This window comes from Henckelia pumila, chromosome 1 (genome assembly GCF_033568475.1).
Source record: "Henckelia pumila isolate YLH828 chromosome 1, ASM3356847v2, whole genome shotgun sequence".
In the NCBI taxonomy this organism is placed as follows: domain Eukaryota; kingdom Viridiplantae; phylum Streptophyta; class Magnoliopsida; order Lamiales; family Gesneriaceae; genus Henckelia; species Henckelia pumila.
Genome location: NC_133120.1, coordinates 171,455,313 through 171,475,353, shown reverse-complemented (window position 1 = coordinate 171,475,353; position 20,041 = coordinate 171,455,313).

The window sequence follows — 20,041 nt, the reverse complement described above, 5'->3', positions numbered from 1 at the left end:
TTGCCAAAGGAATAGCACTCTGACTGTCACAGTGTAATGTGCTATCATCAAGCTTCTGACCCAACTCCTCAAAGAATGATCTCAACCATATCATCTCCTTGCTAGCTTATGTCACTGCAACATACTCAGCTTCAGTAATCGAAAGTGAAACAATGTTTTGCAACTTGGACACCCAACTTATTGTCGTACCATCTAATGTGAACACATATCCAATAGTACTCTTTCTGCCATCTAGGTCACCACCCATGTCGGCTTCGACATATCCTTGTAAGTCCTGATTAGTCCTCCTGAAGCATAGAGATAAACCAGCAGTACCTTTCAAGTATCTGAGAATCCACTTCACTGCTTCCCAATGTTGTTTTCCTGGATTGCTCATAAACCTGCTCACAACTCCACTGCATGTGCTATGTCTGGTCTGGTGCACACCATTGCATACATGAGGCTTTCGACAGCAGATGCATAAGGAACCTTATTCATATAAGCATGCTCCTGCTCCGTCGATGGTGATTGGGCTTTGGTTAGTTTGAAATGACTAGACAAAGAAGTACTCACAACTTTAGCTTCATCCAAGTTGAATATGCTAAGCACCTTTTTCACGTACTCTGCCTGGGATAACTTCAAGACTCCGTTCACCCTATCTCTTAAGATCCTCATTCCAAGAATTTGTTTTGCAGCTCCCAAATCCTTCATTGTAAATTCTTTTGATAACTCTGTCTTGAGTTTATCAATTTCCTCCAGACAAGATCCTGCTATCAACATTTCATCCACATATAACAGTAGAATGATATAGGAACCATCAATCTTCTTCACATAACAACAGTGATCCGCCTCCTTAACAGTAGTGCCAAGTTTGCTTTATAGAATTCGAGCAGGCCAAGATTCTGATGAACAATTGATGGTGTGGAGGAATAGAGATGAGGCTAAGGGTGGTACACTGTATACCATCAAAGATGGAATTGTTCATCACAAAGGTAGAATGTGGGTGCCAGCAGTAGAATCACTAAGAGTAGAGGTGATGACTGAAGCCCATACTGTTCCGTATTCTCTTCATCCAATATGAAGATGTATAAGGGCCTGCAATCCTAATACTGGTGGCCAGGTATGAAGAAAGATATTGTAAGATTTGTGAGTAAATGTTTGATATGTCAGCAGGTGAAGATTGAGGATCAGAGACCAGCAGGACTTCTGAAACCGTTGCCTATACCCATATAGAAGCGAGAAGATTTCACTATGGATTTAGTGGTAGGATTTCCAGTTACACCGCAAAGAATGAAGTCGATTTGGGTGATAGTTGACAGGTTAACGAAGTCAGCTCATTTTCTATCAGTCAGGAATAATTTCTCGATGAATCAGTATGCAGAGCTGTACATTCGAGAAATAGTTATATTTGATGAAGTTCCAACGAGAATAGTTTCTGAAAGAGATCCTAAGTTTACCTCGAATTTCTGGGGAATATTACATCAAGGGTTGGGAACGAAGTTAGCTTTCAGCATAGCTTTCCACCCTCAGACAGATAGTCAATCAGAACGAGTGATCCAGATACTCGAAGACATGTCCATCAAACTTCTTGTACCACTGTCTTGGAGCTTGTTTGAGACCGTACAAGCTCTTTTGAAGTTTTCATACCATTTTCTCCTTCCCTCGTACTTCAAATCCCTGTGGCTGCTTCATATAAATTTCTTCATCCAAGTCACCATGAAGAAACGCCGTCTTTACATCCAACTGCTCCAGATGTAAATCTTCCTTAGCCGCTAGTCCAAGTACTGTTCTGATAGTGGTTAACTTAACCACTGGAGAGAAAATCTCGGTTTAATCAACGCCTTCTCTTTGTTGAAATCCTTTTACAACAAGTCTTGCCTTGTACCGTTTGCTGCCATCAACTTTTTCTTTGATCCGGTACACCCACTTGTTGTGTAATGCCTTCTTGCCTTCCGGAAGTTCCGTCAACTTCCACGTCTGATTGAATGACAGTGAATCCATATCATCTTCCATGGATAAGTTCCACTTGGTTGAATCATCATTTTTCATTGCTTCTTCAAAGGTCTCTGGTTCACCTTTATATGACAGCAAAATATAATGAAGTGCAGGGGAGTATCTCTCAGGTGGTCGTATTGTTTTTGAAGATCTACTGAGTTCAATCACCGGAGTTTATGGGTCAGCTTCTTGTGCAGTTTCTTCTTCCTGGTTACTATCCTCCGACTCATTCATAGGAATATCCATCAATGACACTTCATTTGACTTATGGACTTCAGAACATTTATCTCCTGCTGCAATGTCATACTTGTCCTTGTACAATACTTGCTCATTGAAAATGACATCTCTGCTCCAAATGATCTTTCGATTTTGGTCATCCCAGAACCGATAACCAAAATCATTATCTCCATAACCAATAAAGAAACACTTCTTCGATTTCGGATCGAGTTTTGTTCTGCTGGCTGAATCAATGTGAATATATGAGAGACAACCAAACACTTTCAAGAACGAAAGGTTTACTCCTATGCCGCTCCATACCTCCTCTGGTATTCTGCAATCAAGTGGTACCGAAGGTCCTCTGTTGATCAGATACACTGCAGTGTTAACTGCATCAGCCCAGAATGATTTTGGCAATCCATCGTGCAATCTCATGCTCCTGGCTCGCTCATTCAGGGTCATGTTCATCCTCTCAGCTACACCATTCTGTTGAGGTGTACCGGAAATGCTTTTCTACATCTTGATCTCATTTTGTGCACAATACTTCTTGAACTCAAAATTTTTATATTCTCCACCATTATCAGACCGTAAACACTTCCCTTTCAAGTTGGTCTCATTCTCCACCATGACTTTCCATCTCTTAAAGGTTTTGTAAACATTGGATTTATTTTTCAAAAAATAAACCCAAACGATTCTGCTCGAATCGTCGATAACGTGACATAGTATCTTGAGCCTCCAAAGGATGTCACAGGAGATGGTCCCCATACATTAGTATGAATCAACTCCAACTTTGCTGCTTTCGATTCTCTACCGTCTTTCGAAAAGCTCACCATTTTCTGCTTTTCAAGAACACAACTTTCACATAATTTGTGTTAGACAGTTTTTACCTCTGGTAGCTTTCTTTTTGATATCAGCATCTTCATTCCCTTCTTACTCATATGTTCAAGTCTACAATTCCATAGACTTGAGTTAGATCCAGCATCCACAACTGCTAACATGTCTCTGCAACTGGAAGTCATATAAAGAGAACCAGTTTTCGTTCCTCGAGCAATAATCATGGCTCCTTTCCTCACTTTCCAAGAGCCATCACCAAAGGTCACTTTATGGCCTTCGTCATCGAGCTGTCCCACTGAGATCAGATTCCGGGTCAATCTTGGTACATGCCTAACTTTGTTGAGTTTTCAAATAGATCCGTTTGACATTTTCAAACTGATATCACCCATATCAGCTATTTCCAATGGTTTTTCATCTGCTAGGAAAACTTTTCCGTAATTACCAACAATGTAATTACTGAATACCTCACGATCACCGATGGTATGAAATGAAGCTCCCAAATCCATAACCCAAGAATCAACCGATGATATGAATTTTTAATATATGGAAGGCAAACACGATTACATTAAAATCGTACCCTCAATCCAATAACAAAAGAAAAATCAATAAATTTTCCCAATCTTGAAAACAAGTAAAATTTTTGGATTATTCACCTCTAGTTTACTTGAAACTAGCAACAAACAATCACGAGAAGGAAACAATTGATCACAACGGGACCTTCAGAAAACCTGTTTCTGACAACCCACGAGGATAATCAATTGACAAACCCCACAAAGTATGAACTTTGATAAGTTTGATTTTTGAACAAAACACAAAGCTTCAATAAAAATTATAGAGAGAATTTTATGAATAAAATCTGAAATCTTAATTTTTATTCAATAATGAATGTTTTGTTGTATTTACAATACAACTACAAAATAATAAAAGATATCACAAAATATATCTAAAGATATGATAATATCTCCTAAAAGTTTTCTAGTAGGAATAAAAGACCTAAAATAAACAAAATAAAGCCAAAATATTAAAAATCCTGGATACACAAACAAACATCTTCGGTGCGTGTAAAATACGTCGGGGCAGGCGCGCTAGGGGAGAGGCGAGGGCGTGCCGAAGTTGCGCAGAACACGGCGCGGGCGCGCCGAAGTTTCGCAAAAATGACGCGCGAGTGCGCAATCAGAAGGCGCGGGCGCGCTGTTGGTTCGCTAATCAAAAGCGCGGGCGCGCCGAAACTTCGAGCTTGGTATTCATTTTTTTCACTTTCTTGACCTCCTTTGACCTCAATAAGATTATAACATCCTTCAAATTGAATATCAAGAAATCCAACGCCCTCTTGTGACTTCAACATCAAAGATTGAAGTGCTTCCTTAAACTTCTGAGCTCGGCCTCTCGTAACTGGTCCTTGTGGTATCTCCAACAGATCCTTAGCCCCTTGATCAGCATGCGAGCCATCCATGATCGCATCATCCTCCCCTTCTTGAAAAGGATTTGTCCTCAAATCTTGATCATCACCTACATCAAACAGAGATAAATCAGAAACATTAAAAGTGGCACTGACATTATACTGACCTGACAAATCTAATTTGTAAGCATTGTCATTGATCCTTTCCACGACTTGAAAAGGTCCATCGCCTCTTGGTAACAACTTAGAACGCCGCTTCTCCAGAAAACGCTCCTTTCGCAAATGGAACCAAACCCAATCACCGGATTCAAATACAACCTTCTTTTTACCTTTGTTTGCTTGCTTTGTGTATTGAAAGTTCTTTTTCTCGATGTTCTCTTTCACCTTCTCATGCAAATTTTGCACAAATTCAGCCTTTTTCTTTCATCCAAATTAACCCTTTTACTCATAGGCCAAGATATTAAATCCAACGGGGTTAAAGGATTAAAACCATACACAATTTCAAATGGTGAAAAATTTGTAGTAGAATGCACACTACGATTATATGCAAACTCAACAAATGGCAAACATTCTTCCCAACTATTCAAATTCTTTTTAATTATAGCACACAACAAAGTTCCTAACATCCTATTAACAACCTCAGTTTGACCATCCATTTGAGGATGACATGTAGTCGAAAACAATAATTTAGTACCAAACTTGCACCATAATATTTTCCAAAAGTAGCTCAAGAAACGAGTATCTCTATCAGACACAATACTCCTAGGCATGCCATGTAATCTAAGAATTTCATTAAAGAACAAGTCCGCAACATGAGATGCATCATCAGATTTATGACAAGCAATAAAATGAGCCATCTTAGAAAATCTATCAACCACAACAAAAATTGAATCTCTCCCCTTCTTAGACCTCGGTAGTCCTAAAACAAAATCCATAGAAATATCTACCCACGGTTCACTAGGAACAGTGATAAGAATCTTGGATGCATGAAAGGCAAACACGACTATATTAAAATCGTACCCTCAATTCAATAACAAACAAATTCTATAATATTGTCTCGATCTTTTGAACATGTAAGTTTTCGGATATCCACCTCTAATTTACTTGAAATTAGCAACAGATAATCACGAGAAGAAAACAATTAATCATAACGGAACCTTCAGAAAACTTGTTTCTGACAATCAACGAAGATAAGCAATTGACAAACAATTAATCACAATGGAACCTTCAGAAAACTTGTTTCTGACAATTCACGAAGATAATCAATTGACAAACGCCACAAAGTGGTTAAAATTTGATAAGTTTGATTTGATAAACAAAGCATAGCTTTGACATAATTCTAGAAAGAATTATAATTGATAAAAATCAATTTCCATAATTTTCAATCTATTGTATTGTATTCAATAATGAATGTATATGTTGTATTTATAATACAAATACAAAATAATAAAAGATAAATAAAAATAATACAAAAGATATCATCTAAAAGTTTCCTAATAGACTTATAATACTCAAAATAATAAAAAATACTCAAAATAATAAAATAATACACAAAAATCCGAAACACACACTACACGCCGAGTGTGTGTAAATCCCGTACCCGCGCCTAGGCACTTGAAACTGGAGCCTAGGCTCTGAAGCTGTCCGAATTGTGCATTATTCTTGAAAAAATCATAAATCGAAATCTAGCCATCGGATAAAGCTGAAATTTTTACCGTAGCTTCATAACATCCTAAAATATATTTTGGACGATGGAGATTGGATTTTTATCTTTCTATTAGCTTCATAAAATTTCAGTACTCCACCACAATTTCCATGCATTCCAACTTGGCTTCCTTGCTCCCCAACTTGATTGTCATGGATCCCAATTCCTTCTAAGCTCTGATACCAAATTATGAGAAAAATCAAGGGAAAATATGAATCTTTGATAGTTTTTTAGATTCATATCAGACTCCTCTTTTTCAAAAAGATTTGTCCTCAAATCTTGCCCTTTACCTGCAAGAAATTTAGCCACAAGTTTTCTCGTTTCTTCTCTCCTCTTTTTTTTCACCCCTTTTTTTTCTCACCAATTTCGAAATCCTCTTTTTTCTGAATTTTTGATTTTTTTTTTGTTTTTTCCAAAAATAACTTGTAGCACAAGATACAAGAAACTTGGGCAACAAGATAGACAGAAACGAAGAACGACGAACGAAGAACGAAGAACGGATAAGAAGAACAAAGAATAAATAAGAAGAACAAATAGAAAGATACGACTTACTTGAATCAATGAAACCTTAAGCTCTGATACCAAATGATAAGAATCTTGGATGAATGAAAGACAAACACGACTATATTAAAATCGTACCTTCAATTCAATAACAAACAAATTCTATAATGTTGTCCCGATCTTTTGAACAAGTAAGTTTTCGGTATCCACCTCTAATTTACTTGAAATTAGCAACAGATAATCACGAGAAGAAAATAATTAATCACAACGGAACCTTCAGAAAACTTGTTTCTGACAATCCACGAAGATAATCAATTGACAAACGCCACAAAGTGGTTAAACTTTGATAAGTTTGATTTGATAAACAAAACATAGCTTTGACATAATTCTAGAAAGAATTATAATTGATAAAAATCAATTTCCATAATTTTCAATCTATTGTATTGTATTCAATAATGAATGTATATGTTGTATTTATAATACAACTATAAAATAATAAAAAAAAATAAAAATAATACAAAAGATATCAAAAGATATCATCTAAAAGTTTCCTAATAGACTTATAATACTCAAAATAATCAAAAAGACTCAAAATAATAAAATAATACACAAAAATTCGAAAAAACACACTACACGCCGAGTGTTTGTAAATCCCGTACCGGCGCCTAGGCGCTTCAAACTGGAGCCTAGGCTCTGAAGCTGTCCGAATTGTGCATTATTCATGAAAAAAATCATAACTCCAAATCTAGCCGTCGGATCAAGCTGAAATTTTAACCGTAGCTTCATAACATCCTAAACTACATTTTGGACGGTGGAGATTGGATTTTGATCTCTCTAAAAGCTTCATAAAATTTCAGTATTCCACCATGAACTCCATGCATTCCAACTTGGCTCCTTCCTCCCCAACTTGATTGTCATGATCCCAATTCCTTCTAAGCTCTGATACCAAATTATGAGAAAAATCTTGGAAAAATATGAATCTTTGATAGCTTTTTAGATTCATATCAAACAGAAAGTGGAGTATACAAACCATGTGGTTGTGTCTTAGACTTAGCTTTCCTACAAGTCACATACCTCTCACAAATATTTTCAGCATCATGCTTCATATGTGGCCAATAAAAATGTTCATGCAAAGTTTCATAAGTTTTAGTCATACCAAAATGTCTCATTAAACCACCCCCATGTGATTCCCTAACATGTAACTCACGAATGGACGATTTAGGGGCACACAATTTATTTTCTTTAAACAAATATCCATCATGCATGAAAAATTTATCTTTTGGACCATGCAAACATGCGCATAAATCTCACTAAAATCAAGATCATTGGCATACAACTCCTTCACATACTCAAATCCCAAAAACTTAGAATCTAGAGTAGATAGAAGCACATACCTTCGTGATAAAGCATCGGCTGCCACATTTTCCTTACCTTGCTTGTACTTGATAATGTAGGAAAAAGTCTCTACAAACGCCACCCACTTGACATGTCTCTTGTTCTGCTTTTGTTGTCCTTTTAGATGCTTCAAAGACTCATGATCTGTATGAATCACAAATTCTTTTGGCCTCAAATAATGCTGCCACGTCTCAAGCACACGAACCAAGGTATAGAACTCCTTGTCGTATGTAGGATAATTCAACGCTGCTCCACTTAGCTTCTCACTAAAGTATGCAATTGGTCGTCCACCTTGCATCAAGACACCGCCAATTCCTACAACTGACGCATCACATTCAATTTCAAAAGTATTAGAAAAATCAGAAAATACAAGTAAATGAGCATTAATTAATTTTTGCTTAATAATATTAAAAAACTTCTCTTGCTCCTCGCCCCAATGGAATGGAACGTTCTTCTTTATCACCGCAGTCATAGGAGCCGCTAAAGTGCTGAAATCCTTCAAAAATCTCCTATAGAAACTTGCAAGACCATGAAAACTTCGAACTTGAGGCGTTGGCCAATCTCGAATTGCACTTACCTTGTCCTCATCAACTTTGACACCTTGAGCACTCATAACAAAGCCAAGAAACACAAGCTCTTTTGTACAAAACACACACTTTTTCAAATTAACATACAAATATTCAGCCTTTAGTGTGATTAGCACAATTCTCAAGTGTTCAACATGCTCATTCAAGTTCTTACTATACACCAAAATATCATCAAAATACACCACAACAAATTTTCCAATATAAGCACGCAAAACATGATTCATCAACCTCATAAAAGTGCTAGGTGCATTAGTTAACCCAAATGACATAATAAACCACTCATACAATCCATATTTAGTCTTGAAAGCAGTTTTCCACTCATCATATTCTCTCATTCTAATTTGATGATATCCACTTTTAAGGTCAATTTTACTAAAAATGCTAGAACCATGCAATTCATCTAACATATCATCTAGCCTAGGAATAGGATTCCTATACTTGATGGTAATGTTATTAATGGCTCTACAATCCACACACATTCTCCATGAACCGTCTTTCTTAAGAACCAACAAAACAGGTACAGCACAAGGAGACATAGACTCACGCACAAATTCCTTATCAAGAAGTTCACTTACCTGCCTTTGTAGCTCTTTTGTTTCCTCCGGGTTACTCCTATAAGCTGGACGACTCGGTAATTCACTTCCGGACACAAGATCAATTTGATGCTCAATTCCCCTCAAAGGTGGTAATCCTTGAGGTAAATCCTCGGGAAATAATTCTTCAAATTCCTGCAAGAGAGAAACAACATTTCTCGAAAGATTTTCGGCTATATCACTTGTGTTAAGAAGAATCTCCTTATAGAAAATCAACACAAGTGGAGTATGCACATGTAAAATCTCTCGCAACTCACTTTTTTGGGCCATATATATATTTTTATCGGCCTCTTTCCTCTCAATTTTTTTTTCATCTTTTTTTCTTTTATTCTTTTTTTCTAAGGCCATCTCACTTTTTTGTTCACTTTTTTTTTCGGCCTCTTCTTTCTTTTTCTTTTTCAAATGATCCTCCAATACTTGCTTTGGAGTCATAGGCAACAATACAACAGACTCTTTTTTCACAGTAAAAGAATATCGATTTTTAAAATCGTCATGTATCACCTTCCTATCAAATTGCCACGGCCTACCCAACAAGATATGACAAGATTGCATAGGAACGACATCACACAACACTTCATCCTCGTACTTACCAATGGAAAAAGGTACCAAAACTTGCCTAGTCACCCTCACCTCCGAACTATCATTAAACCACTGCAATCTATATGATTGAGGATGCTTTAATGTAGGAAAACTCAATTTTTCAACAAGCTCACTACTCGTCACATTAGTACAACTCCCCCATCAGTAATGACACTACACACTTTATTTTTCACAAAGCATCTAGTATGAAATAAATTTTCTCTTTGATTTTCTTCATCCTCTTTTGGTTGTACACTCAAAACTCTCCTATTCACCAACAACTCTCCAACCACCGCATCATATTCCTCATCATCGGGATCCTCCAACACAGGCATATCATCATAATTCTCCTCCTCACTCTCCGGCTGAAACTCACCACAATCATTCACAATCATAATTTTTTTATTTGGAGACTGACTAGCAATATGACCAACACCTTGACATCTAAAGCATTTGATATCTCTAGAACGATTAATAGGAGTTTCAGATTTACCTTGCACTTCTTGCTTTGGTGTTTCTTGCTTGGTGTCAATTTTTGGCTTGGACATCAGCTTGACATCCTCTCGTTTGCCAACGTTTGGACGCCAAGGAGTAGAAGAACCTCTAACAGTAGGATTTCGACCCATGCCCCTTCTTTTAAGTTGTTGTTCCACTTTCATGGCAATTTGTACCATCTCCTCAAGATCCATGCAATGTCTAAGCTCCACTTGGTCTTGAATCTCCCTATTCAAACCACATAAGAAACGAGACATAGTTGCTTCACGATCCTCTTCAATATTAGCCCGGATCATAGTAACTTTCAACTCTTTGAAATAATCTTCGACACTCTTTGGACCTTGCTTCATGTTTTGTAGCTGCCTAAACATGTCACGATAGTAGTAATTCGGCACAAATCTCTTCCGCAAAATTTGCTTCATCTCCTCCCATGTCTCAATAGGACGCTCTCGATTCTGCCTCCTAGAAATAACAAACTGATCCCACCAAATAAGAACATAATCCACAAACTCAACAACCGCCAATTTTATTTTTTTCGCATCACTGTAGTTGTGGCAGTCAAATATGGACTCCACTCTCATCTCCCACTCCAAATAAGCCTCTGGATCAGACTTCCCATAAAACGAAGGAATTTTCATCTTAATCCCACTAATATTCCCATCTTCTCTTCTCCATCAATGTATCTTCCACGCCTTGCTTTCCTTCTATTTCTTTCACCCTCTTGATCTCGCCTATTCTTACCCGAATTCTCACAAAAACTCTCATCATCCTCACTACCACCAACTTCAAGTTTATTTATCCTTTCATGCATCGTCTCCAATTCAGCTCTCATTGCTTCCCTCACCATCTTAGACAAATCATCTATTTGGGTCTTGGAAAATCCTTGGCTAGAACTATCACATTATTCTTTATTAGAACTCATTGTACCTGCAAAAAAAAGTTAGTAATAAAATTACCTCACACAAATTCTCACAATTCACTCCAAAGAAAATTCACTCAATCACTCCTTTTTTTTCACTCAAAATTTGTGTAGGCTTTTGCTTTGGGTGGAAATGAACCAAACTTTCAAGTTCACAACTTGTAGACACTTGAAGGTTGACTCTCGAAGATTGACAAAAACAAGAAGAAGAAAGTTATGGAATTGGAATTTTGACTTGCACCCAAGGATGAACAAGAGCAAAGTAATTGACCACAAGTTATCTTGCTTCTTCTATTTTTTTTAAAAGCTTTTTCGGTCCTTTCTATATATATTTTTTTTTATTTTTTTTCTAGATAACTTGTAGCGCAAGACATAAAAACTTGGGCGACAAGATTGACACAAAAACGACTTAGAAATTTTAAATAGAATAGACTCAGATAAAAGACGGAAGATGAAGAACGAAGAATACGAAGAACACGATGAACGAAAATATATGAAGATAAGATACTTACTTGATTCAAAACCTTGGCTCTTGATACCAACTGATATGAATTTTTAATGTATGGAAGGCAAACAAGATTATATTAAAATCATACCCTCAATCCAATAACAAAAAAAATCAATAAATTTGCCCAATCTTGAAAACAAGTAAAAATTTTGGATTATTCACCTCTAGTTTACTTGAAACTAGCAAAAAACAATCACGAGAAGGAAACTATTGATCACAACGGGACCTTCAGAAAACTTGTTTCTGACAACCCACGAGGATAATCAATCGACAAACGCCACAAAGTATGAACTTTGATAAGTTTGATTTTTGAACAAAGCACAAAACTTCAATAAAAATTCTAGAGAGAATTTTATGAATAAAATCTGAAATCTTAATTGTTATTCAATAATGAATGTTTTGTTGTATTTATAATACAACTACAAAATAATAAAAAATATCACAAAATATATCTAAAAATATGATAATATCTCCTAAAAGTTTCCTAGTAGGAATAAAAGACCTAAAATAAACAAAATAAAGCCAAAATATTAAAAATCCCGGACACACACACAAATACCTTCGGTGCGTGTAAAATACATCGGGGCGGGCGCGCTAGGGAGAGGCGCGGGTGTGCAAAAGTTGCAAAGAACATGGCGCGGGAGTGCCAAAGTTTCGCAAAAATGACGCGCGGGCGCGCTGTTGGTTCGCTAATCAAAAGCGCGGGCGCGCGGACTCTAGGCGCGGGCGCGCCGCAGCTTTGAGCTTGATCTTCAATTTCTTCACTTTCTTGACCACTTTTGACCTCAATAAGATTATAACATCCTTCAAATTGAATATCAAGAAATCCAACGCCTTTTTGTGACTTCAACATCAAAGATTGAAATGCTTCCTTAAAATTGTGAGCTCGGCCTCTCGTAACTGGTCCTTGTGGTATCTCCAATGGATCCTTAGCCCCTTGATTAGCATGCGAGCCATCAATGATCGCATCAACCGATCTTTCCATGGATAGTACCAAGGCATCATGTACATCCTCAGTAACAACATTTTCATTATTCTTGGGTGATCTGCAGTCCTTTTTCATGTGACCAGTTTCACCACAGCTCCATCACTTTAATTTCTTTTCGAAGGTATTTTGTCTTTTCCACTCCTTGATTTGGATCTGCCATGCCATTGATTAGAACCTTTTTCGCTACTTCTGCCCCTACTTCTGTTTTCGAGATTTAGGGCAGATCTCGATGATGTTGCTTCTCCCGAATCCATCCTGCGAACTTCTTTACCAAGGATTCGATCTCTGACATCATTGAATTGTAACTTTCATTTTCCCGCAAAATTGCTAACCGCTACCCGCATTGGCTCCCAAAAATTTGGTAAAGACGCAAAAAGAATAAGTGCTCGAATTTTATCATCAAATTTGATTTCAACCTATGTCAGCTGGGAAACAATCGTGTTGAATTCATTTATGTGTGCCGCCATAGAAGCACCTTCCTCCATCTTTAAGTTGAATAACTTTTTCATGAGGAACACTTTATTATTTGCTGATGACTTCTCGTACATGTCCGACAAAATGGACATCATCTCCTCCGTGGTTTTTGCCTCCGCCACGTTGTGTGACATGTTCTTTGTTAGGGTCAATCGTATTACCTCTAACACCTGTAGATCAAGAAGCTCCCACTCATCAGCCTCCATCTTTTCTGGCTTTACTCCAGATAGAGGTTGATGTAGCTTCTTGCTATACATATAATCTTTAATCTGTAACCGCCAGAACGTGAAATCTGTACTGTCGAACTTATTGATTCCAGGTCCCGATCCGTCATTTTCGGCCATCTCTTTTTTGTCTTAATAAAATTTCAAAAAATCTTTTCTGATGTGGAAGATCAGACAAAGCTGCAACCACAGAGCATACTCAAAATTTTAAGAAATTTTTCACCAAAGCACCCGGACACCGTAACAGCTCTGATACCAGTTTTTATGGATTTATACCAAAGCGTTCATGATGATAATAATTGCGGAATAAAATAATCAATAAGAACACCAAGGATTTACGTGGTTCACCCAATATAGGCTACGTCCACGGAGCTACTGCAATATTTATAACCGGAAAAATATTACAAGTGTATACAAAATACTATATCTCTCACTATCCCACACCCCGAGTATTACCGAGAAATAATTCTCTAACTCACTCAATAAAAACACTCAATATTTTTTTTGTATTTGCTCTTAACGAAAGAAAGTAAAGAGATGAAGGGATGATTAAAATGAACCAAGGAACAGCCTATTTATAGGCTTTCCTATACGCGTGAAATTAAATGTGAAGCATTTAATTCACTTTCCCAGCCTCTAACCGATAGCTACCACCTACCTAACATGGTGTCCCAAAGTTGTTGAGGTGGTCATGTGAAGACAGGCTCCTAAGTTCAAAACATGTGTGAGATACATGGGATATGGAAAGAATTTACGAGACTTACTCTACATGGGATCAATATGTGTTAAATCCTGAATGTTTCTGCGAAACATGAACTAGCATTAGTTTTGAAACAAGAATCTGGAATTTCGGACCAAATGCTTGAAGATGTGCTAAAATATATAGTTAAAAGTCGGGCATCATTGGTGCGAATAATGAGATTCAATATCCTTGTATCATCTCAAGTTTTACAATGATTAAAGTTAAAGAATAGATGTGTTATCCTTATCTTTCAATTTATTATCTTGACCTTTGTTATCTCATCTCACGACTCATGTCTTAATTTACGAGTAATATTTTGAAATCACACCGTTTTGATCATTGTGATACATATACAAAAACGTAACTGAACACGATGGCCGGAGTGAATGCTTCTGTAGTTTGTTGATGAGCAGAATATCATGGATTCTGCCAGAGCAAGGCCCTATGTTGTTATGTACTCCGCCGGTTTCCACAATGCATGAGCGAAACTTATGGTTCATAAAGTGATGATATGAGAAAAATAAGTTTAATTTTGGTTGCAAGTTGAAAATTTAATTATGGGCTTAAATTTTGTCAAAACCAGAACGTATAGGTTAATCAAATCTTTCTCTACTATTTGTTGTGTGATGTGAGTTTCACAACCAACCTCTCTTTTGGAATGATTCATACTTGTCACACAAGAATACACATGATATTCCATTCAACATCAAAGTTGGATACGATTATGTGATGTACAGACTACATGTTCAATATTAATCAACTTTATAAATATCTATATATGCAAGATACATTATCCAAGCACCAACGAGAAATTGGAACAACTAACAAAGCATGATACCAATCTACACAATACAATAACAACATTTAAGCAGCCACTAAAATCAAAGCATGATACCAATCTACACAATACAATAACAACATTTAAGCAGCAACTAAAATCAACACGTACAAAACTTGTAAAGCCACATCTACCCTAACCAAAATAGGATGAGGTTCGTCCCTAAAGGATAGTTGATTTGGTTGATTGTGTGAAGTATGAGGTAAAATTATAAATTTGAATTCAAGAAAAATCTTATTTACTTGATCATGTATACAATCTCATGAGATTTATTTGATGTGTGTGATTTGCAGGTCATTATACATATTTAGGGTTTATTCGGTATACATCTTAATTATAATAACCAAATGTCACCCCTGCACGAGTCAATGAGATTCTGACTCATGTGGAATGGGGTTTCCTTTGGGATCAACCCTTTTTAAAGATAATAATTGAGTGTCTTGTAATAAAAAAAGCTGAAATTCTAAATATTCTCTAGGACTTGGGGAATTTTAGCAAAATGTTTTTGTTTTTGTATTTTTTGTTTTTTGTTTATGTAAAAGGGTTGATCAAATTAACTGCCACACCTCGATTCTTCTGAGATCATGATATTTGTCATAGTTACACAACCAAAACACCATAGTTCAATACTAAAAATTTTCTTAGTACTAGTTACTATAATACATGAAAATATACACTAGAGCTAAAAATGTGAAGGGTAATTTTGATGTTAGGATCGAAATATGTGTGTAGAGGGGGGTGAATACACACTTAAAAATATTTTAGAGCTACAATAGCTCGTTCTTGAAATGTTCAAAAATAAATCGAGCACCGATGAATTATATCGAGTTTGGTATTCAAACCAAGCGGAATACACTCGAAATAATCCTTCGTAGACACCGAATAAACATTTTTAAAATCGTTTGAAAGAATACAAGTTGAAATAATAAAAACAGTTTGGTTGAAGTATTTTATCAAACACTTTGTGTGCAATATTTTGGTCTATGAAGAACACATAAAATGCTTCAACAATGCATACTAAAAACAGTGGCAATAAGAAAGTAAACGCGATAAATAAATAGGCACAAATTTGTTTATGGATGTTCGGAGCTCAATCTCCTACGTCACCCCTTCTTCCACCTCGGAAGGATCCACTAGAAGACTTTGATTCATACAACCCATTTGTACAAACCCAATTCGATTTAGGACTTATCCAATACCTAAACAAGAACTCCTAGAACTCTCGATTGTAGGCCTCAACCATAATCCGCATAATGTTTTACGTCTTTATGCCAAGACTACAAACACAATCTTTAACGTCTTTGTGCTAAGACTCTCACTCAACTAATCTTGCAAAGCATGTCTCTCGTATGTGTGTGAGTGAGCTCTCTTCAACTCATATACAAAGATATTGAACATGAAAGAGTGTTCTATAAAGTGGATTTGGTGTAGAGGATTTAACGTTGAAAGCTCATCTCTTCTTCTTCTTCTTCTTCTTCTTCTTCTTCTTCTTCTTCTTCTTCTTCTTCTTCTTCCTCACACCTTGGGCTTGCTCTCATTCTAGCTTCTTTTTCTTCTATAATCTTCCCATGCTTTTAATCCCCATCAAAAGCTTGTGTTTGATCTTCAAATGTTGTATTTATAAGCTTTAAGAATGATTTGAATGTTAGAATCAAGAATATGACCGTTTGAGATGTTTCTGGACACTTTTTGAAGTTGCAACGGTCATATTTGAGTAGCTGAAACTTTTCTGAGTTTGAGCTGAATTTACTGTTCATCGGGCTGGTTTGACCAATTTGATTTGGTCAAACTCATCTGGTCTGGTCAAGCTTTGATCTGGTCTGGTTCGACTTTGATCTGGTCTGGTTCAATTGATCTGGTATAGAACAACTTTGATCTGGTCTTGTTCACTTGATCTGGTTTGGCCATATTTGATCTGATCTGTTCATTTGATTATAGCTCTTCATTCACTGATTTTTGGGTAAAGTAATAAAAATAAAAGTTGTATCCCTTTCTCTTAGATTTCCACGGAATCAAGAATCGCTTGATTTCAAGTCCGTATGTGAAAGATATACTCGAAATACTAAGTTGTGTCAGAAATTCTGTTCTGCGAAATTGCAGTGCAGATCCCGAGACTTCATCGTGCTTTATCAGCTTCTTACACTCCGATTCAGATTGCGCTGATTGCAGATAATTTGTAGATCATTGTCTTAGCTTCGTAACGCATACTGAATCATCCCGTTTGGATAAGTGAGCTGTACGTTATAGCCAAAATACCAGAGCTGGTCTGTTTGATTTGGTTGTTGTAGCTTTGATTTGATTTGCATCCAGCTCGATGTTGCGACCAACGTTTTGCCTTGATAACGTCCGAATTAATTGATCTGACCTGAAAAATGACTTTTAGATATTTGAGTAAGCTTTCCAGCCGTTTTGGCCTCAAGTCATTTGGATCACCGAGCTATGCGATATGATCGATTTAATGAACTGCGCTAGCTTGAGAAACTTGATTTCCAGCTCAAACTTTCCAACTTTGATCTACTATCTACAACACTTGATTAAATATGTTAGAAACACAATAACAAGTTTTGTTATGATCAAAATCAAGATTTCTTGTGTTTCACAACCCAACAATCTCCCCTTTTTTTATGATCACAAAACTTGGATAAAAATATGAACATTATTTTTATCTAACATATTTCTCCCCATTTTTGTGTGAATCAAAAAGGTGTATTTTAAGCAAAAAAATTTCTCCCCTTTAAAATTATAATTAGCTCTCCCCCTATATTTTTGAAACTTAAAAATCGATAAAAGTAGAGGGATAACTAAACGACAATTTAAAAAAAAAAATGCAATGCACAACAAATAAACAAGTTGACAATTAGCAAGCTTCATCAAGATTGAACCAAATTATCTCAAACTATCAAGCATCACAAAATCAAGATTGATATGCCAACTGAAATATTCATGAAGCATTTAAGTGTCCCTTTAGTCACTAAGCACAATTACATTTGTAAGGGAAATGACTAGACATTCTTAATCCAAGACATGCTAGCACAAGTAGAATATCAAGATGACATTCGAACTCAAAAGCTCTTTATAAGCTAATATTAAAACGAGTGTACCGAGATTTCTTAATGATGTGTGGCTCTGATTCAAGGTAATAAGTCCCTTTTATTGATGAGTACAACATCCTTGAGCTTTTTGACAAAAACACCAACTTTTTGTCCATGTCCAGTTTCTGCCGCAGCACGCATGGTCTGACTTCAACAAATAAATTGCATTTTTCCACCCATTACCAGGCTGCAAATTTTATGCCGCTGCGATCCTTTACAAGTTTAGTTTTCAATGCAAAAAGCGATTTATCGTTTGGACATTCAAGTAAGAAGTTATGACATTTTTACCAAGGTCGCTGCAAGCTGTCAAAAATTATCAACTATGCATATATGTGTTAGAAAATCTTAAAAACGAAATTTTAAAGATCAAAATCAGTTTCAAATGTTCTTTCAAGAACAACCCTCTCTGATACCAATTGTTAGGATCGAAAATACGTGTAGAGGGGGGGGGGGGTGAATACACTATTTAAAATTTAAATTTTCTTCTATCTGATTTGTGAAAATCAGACAGAAGTTTTGTTGCTTAAAACTTTGATCTGCTCGAAAGATCTGAATTTATCAGGCGGAAGAAATCTTCCTTGCATATTGAATAATTATAAAGCTAAGGCAAATAAGATAATGTAAGTGTAGTATGTAAAAGAGATAGAGTTGTTTCTCGATGTTCGGAGATGAATTCTCCTACGTCACCCCTTCTTCTGTTTCAAGAAGGATTTCACTAGAAGACTTTTATTTATACAACGCTTTATACAAATCCAATCCAATCAATCCTTTGATAATAACTCCTAGCAATACTCTCTCTCGAAGCAGAACAAACTCTCTGCTTTGAGTTACAAAATGAAGCTACAGAATGTGCTTCGGTGATTTGATCTGGATAGCTGTGAATGACTTTGATCTGGATCAATTTTGTATGTGTTTCTTTGGACTTGATCGATCTTTGAAATATTCTCTAACTCAGAATATCGAGACTTTGATCTGATGATATGGGTATCTGAGTTAGTATATTGAGTGAAGGCTTTTTGACTTGAATGAACTTTGATTTCGATAGCTTGTAATTTTCACTCTTGGTCTCGTACTTCAATATTTGAAATGCACGAATATATATAGCCCTCAAAGATCTCAATAAGATCGAACTACATGATCTATTTGCAGACCTCAAAGCCTATGAATTCGAGCTGGGAGTTCGAACTGATGAAGACACATCAACATCACAAGTTACCAAAGCTCTCACTGCAGCAGATGAAATCCCAGTAACCAAAACCGCATAACAAATCAGTAGTGATGCAATGTCACTATTTGTTAAGAAGTTTGGAAGGTTCACGAGGAAGAATCACAATAATTTACAAAGAGCAAACAAATCAAGCTTCAAACCAAAAGAACCAGTTGAAGAAAATCGAGCCTGTTACACCTGCGGAAAATAAGGACACTTCATAGCCGACTTTACCAAACCCAAGAAGGATGAGAAAAGAACATCATACAAGAAGAATTTAAGAGAAGAAAGAAAGAGATTCTGCAGGAAGAAAGAACAAAAGGCTCTATTAGCAGATGAAGGCAACAGCAAGTGGGCTAAATCAGACTCCACCTCATCTGACTCAGAGACATCATCAAGTGAAAGTGAAGATGAAGCTGTCAAATGTCTTATGGCTAATGACACTGACATTCCAGATGATGGAGAGGTACTTGAATTTACTTCTGATGAATTTAGTAAGTAAGATCTTATTAATGCATTAAATGAGATGGTTATTGAATATCGCATGCTATCTCATAAGTTTGATGAAGTCAGAACAAATGGAAAGAGCTCAACAAATAAGTCAGATCAAAGTAACTCAGATGAGTACATGGATCAGACGGTCTAAAGGCTCAGATAAGTTTGTTAATGATTGAGAACAATGATATGAGAAGTAAGCTTCAAGAAACCAGAGATTAACAGATCTAGTAAACTCTTGGAATAAAACATCGATATCCTTAGATAAACTTACTG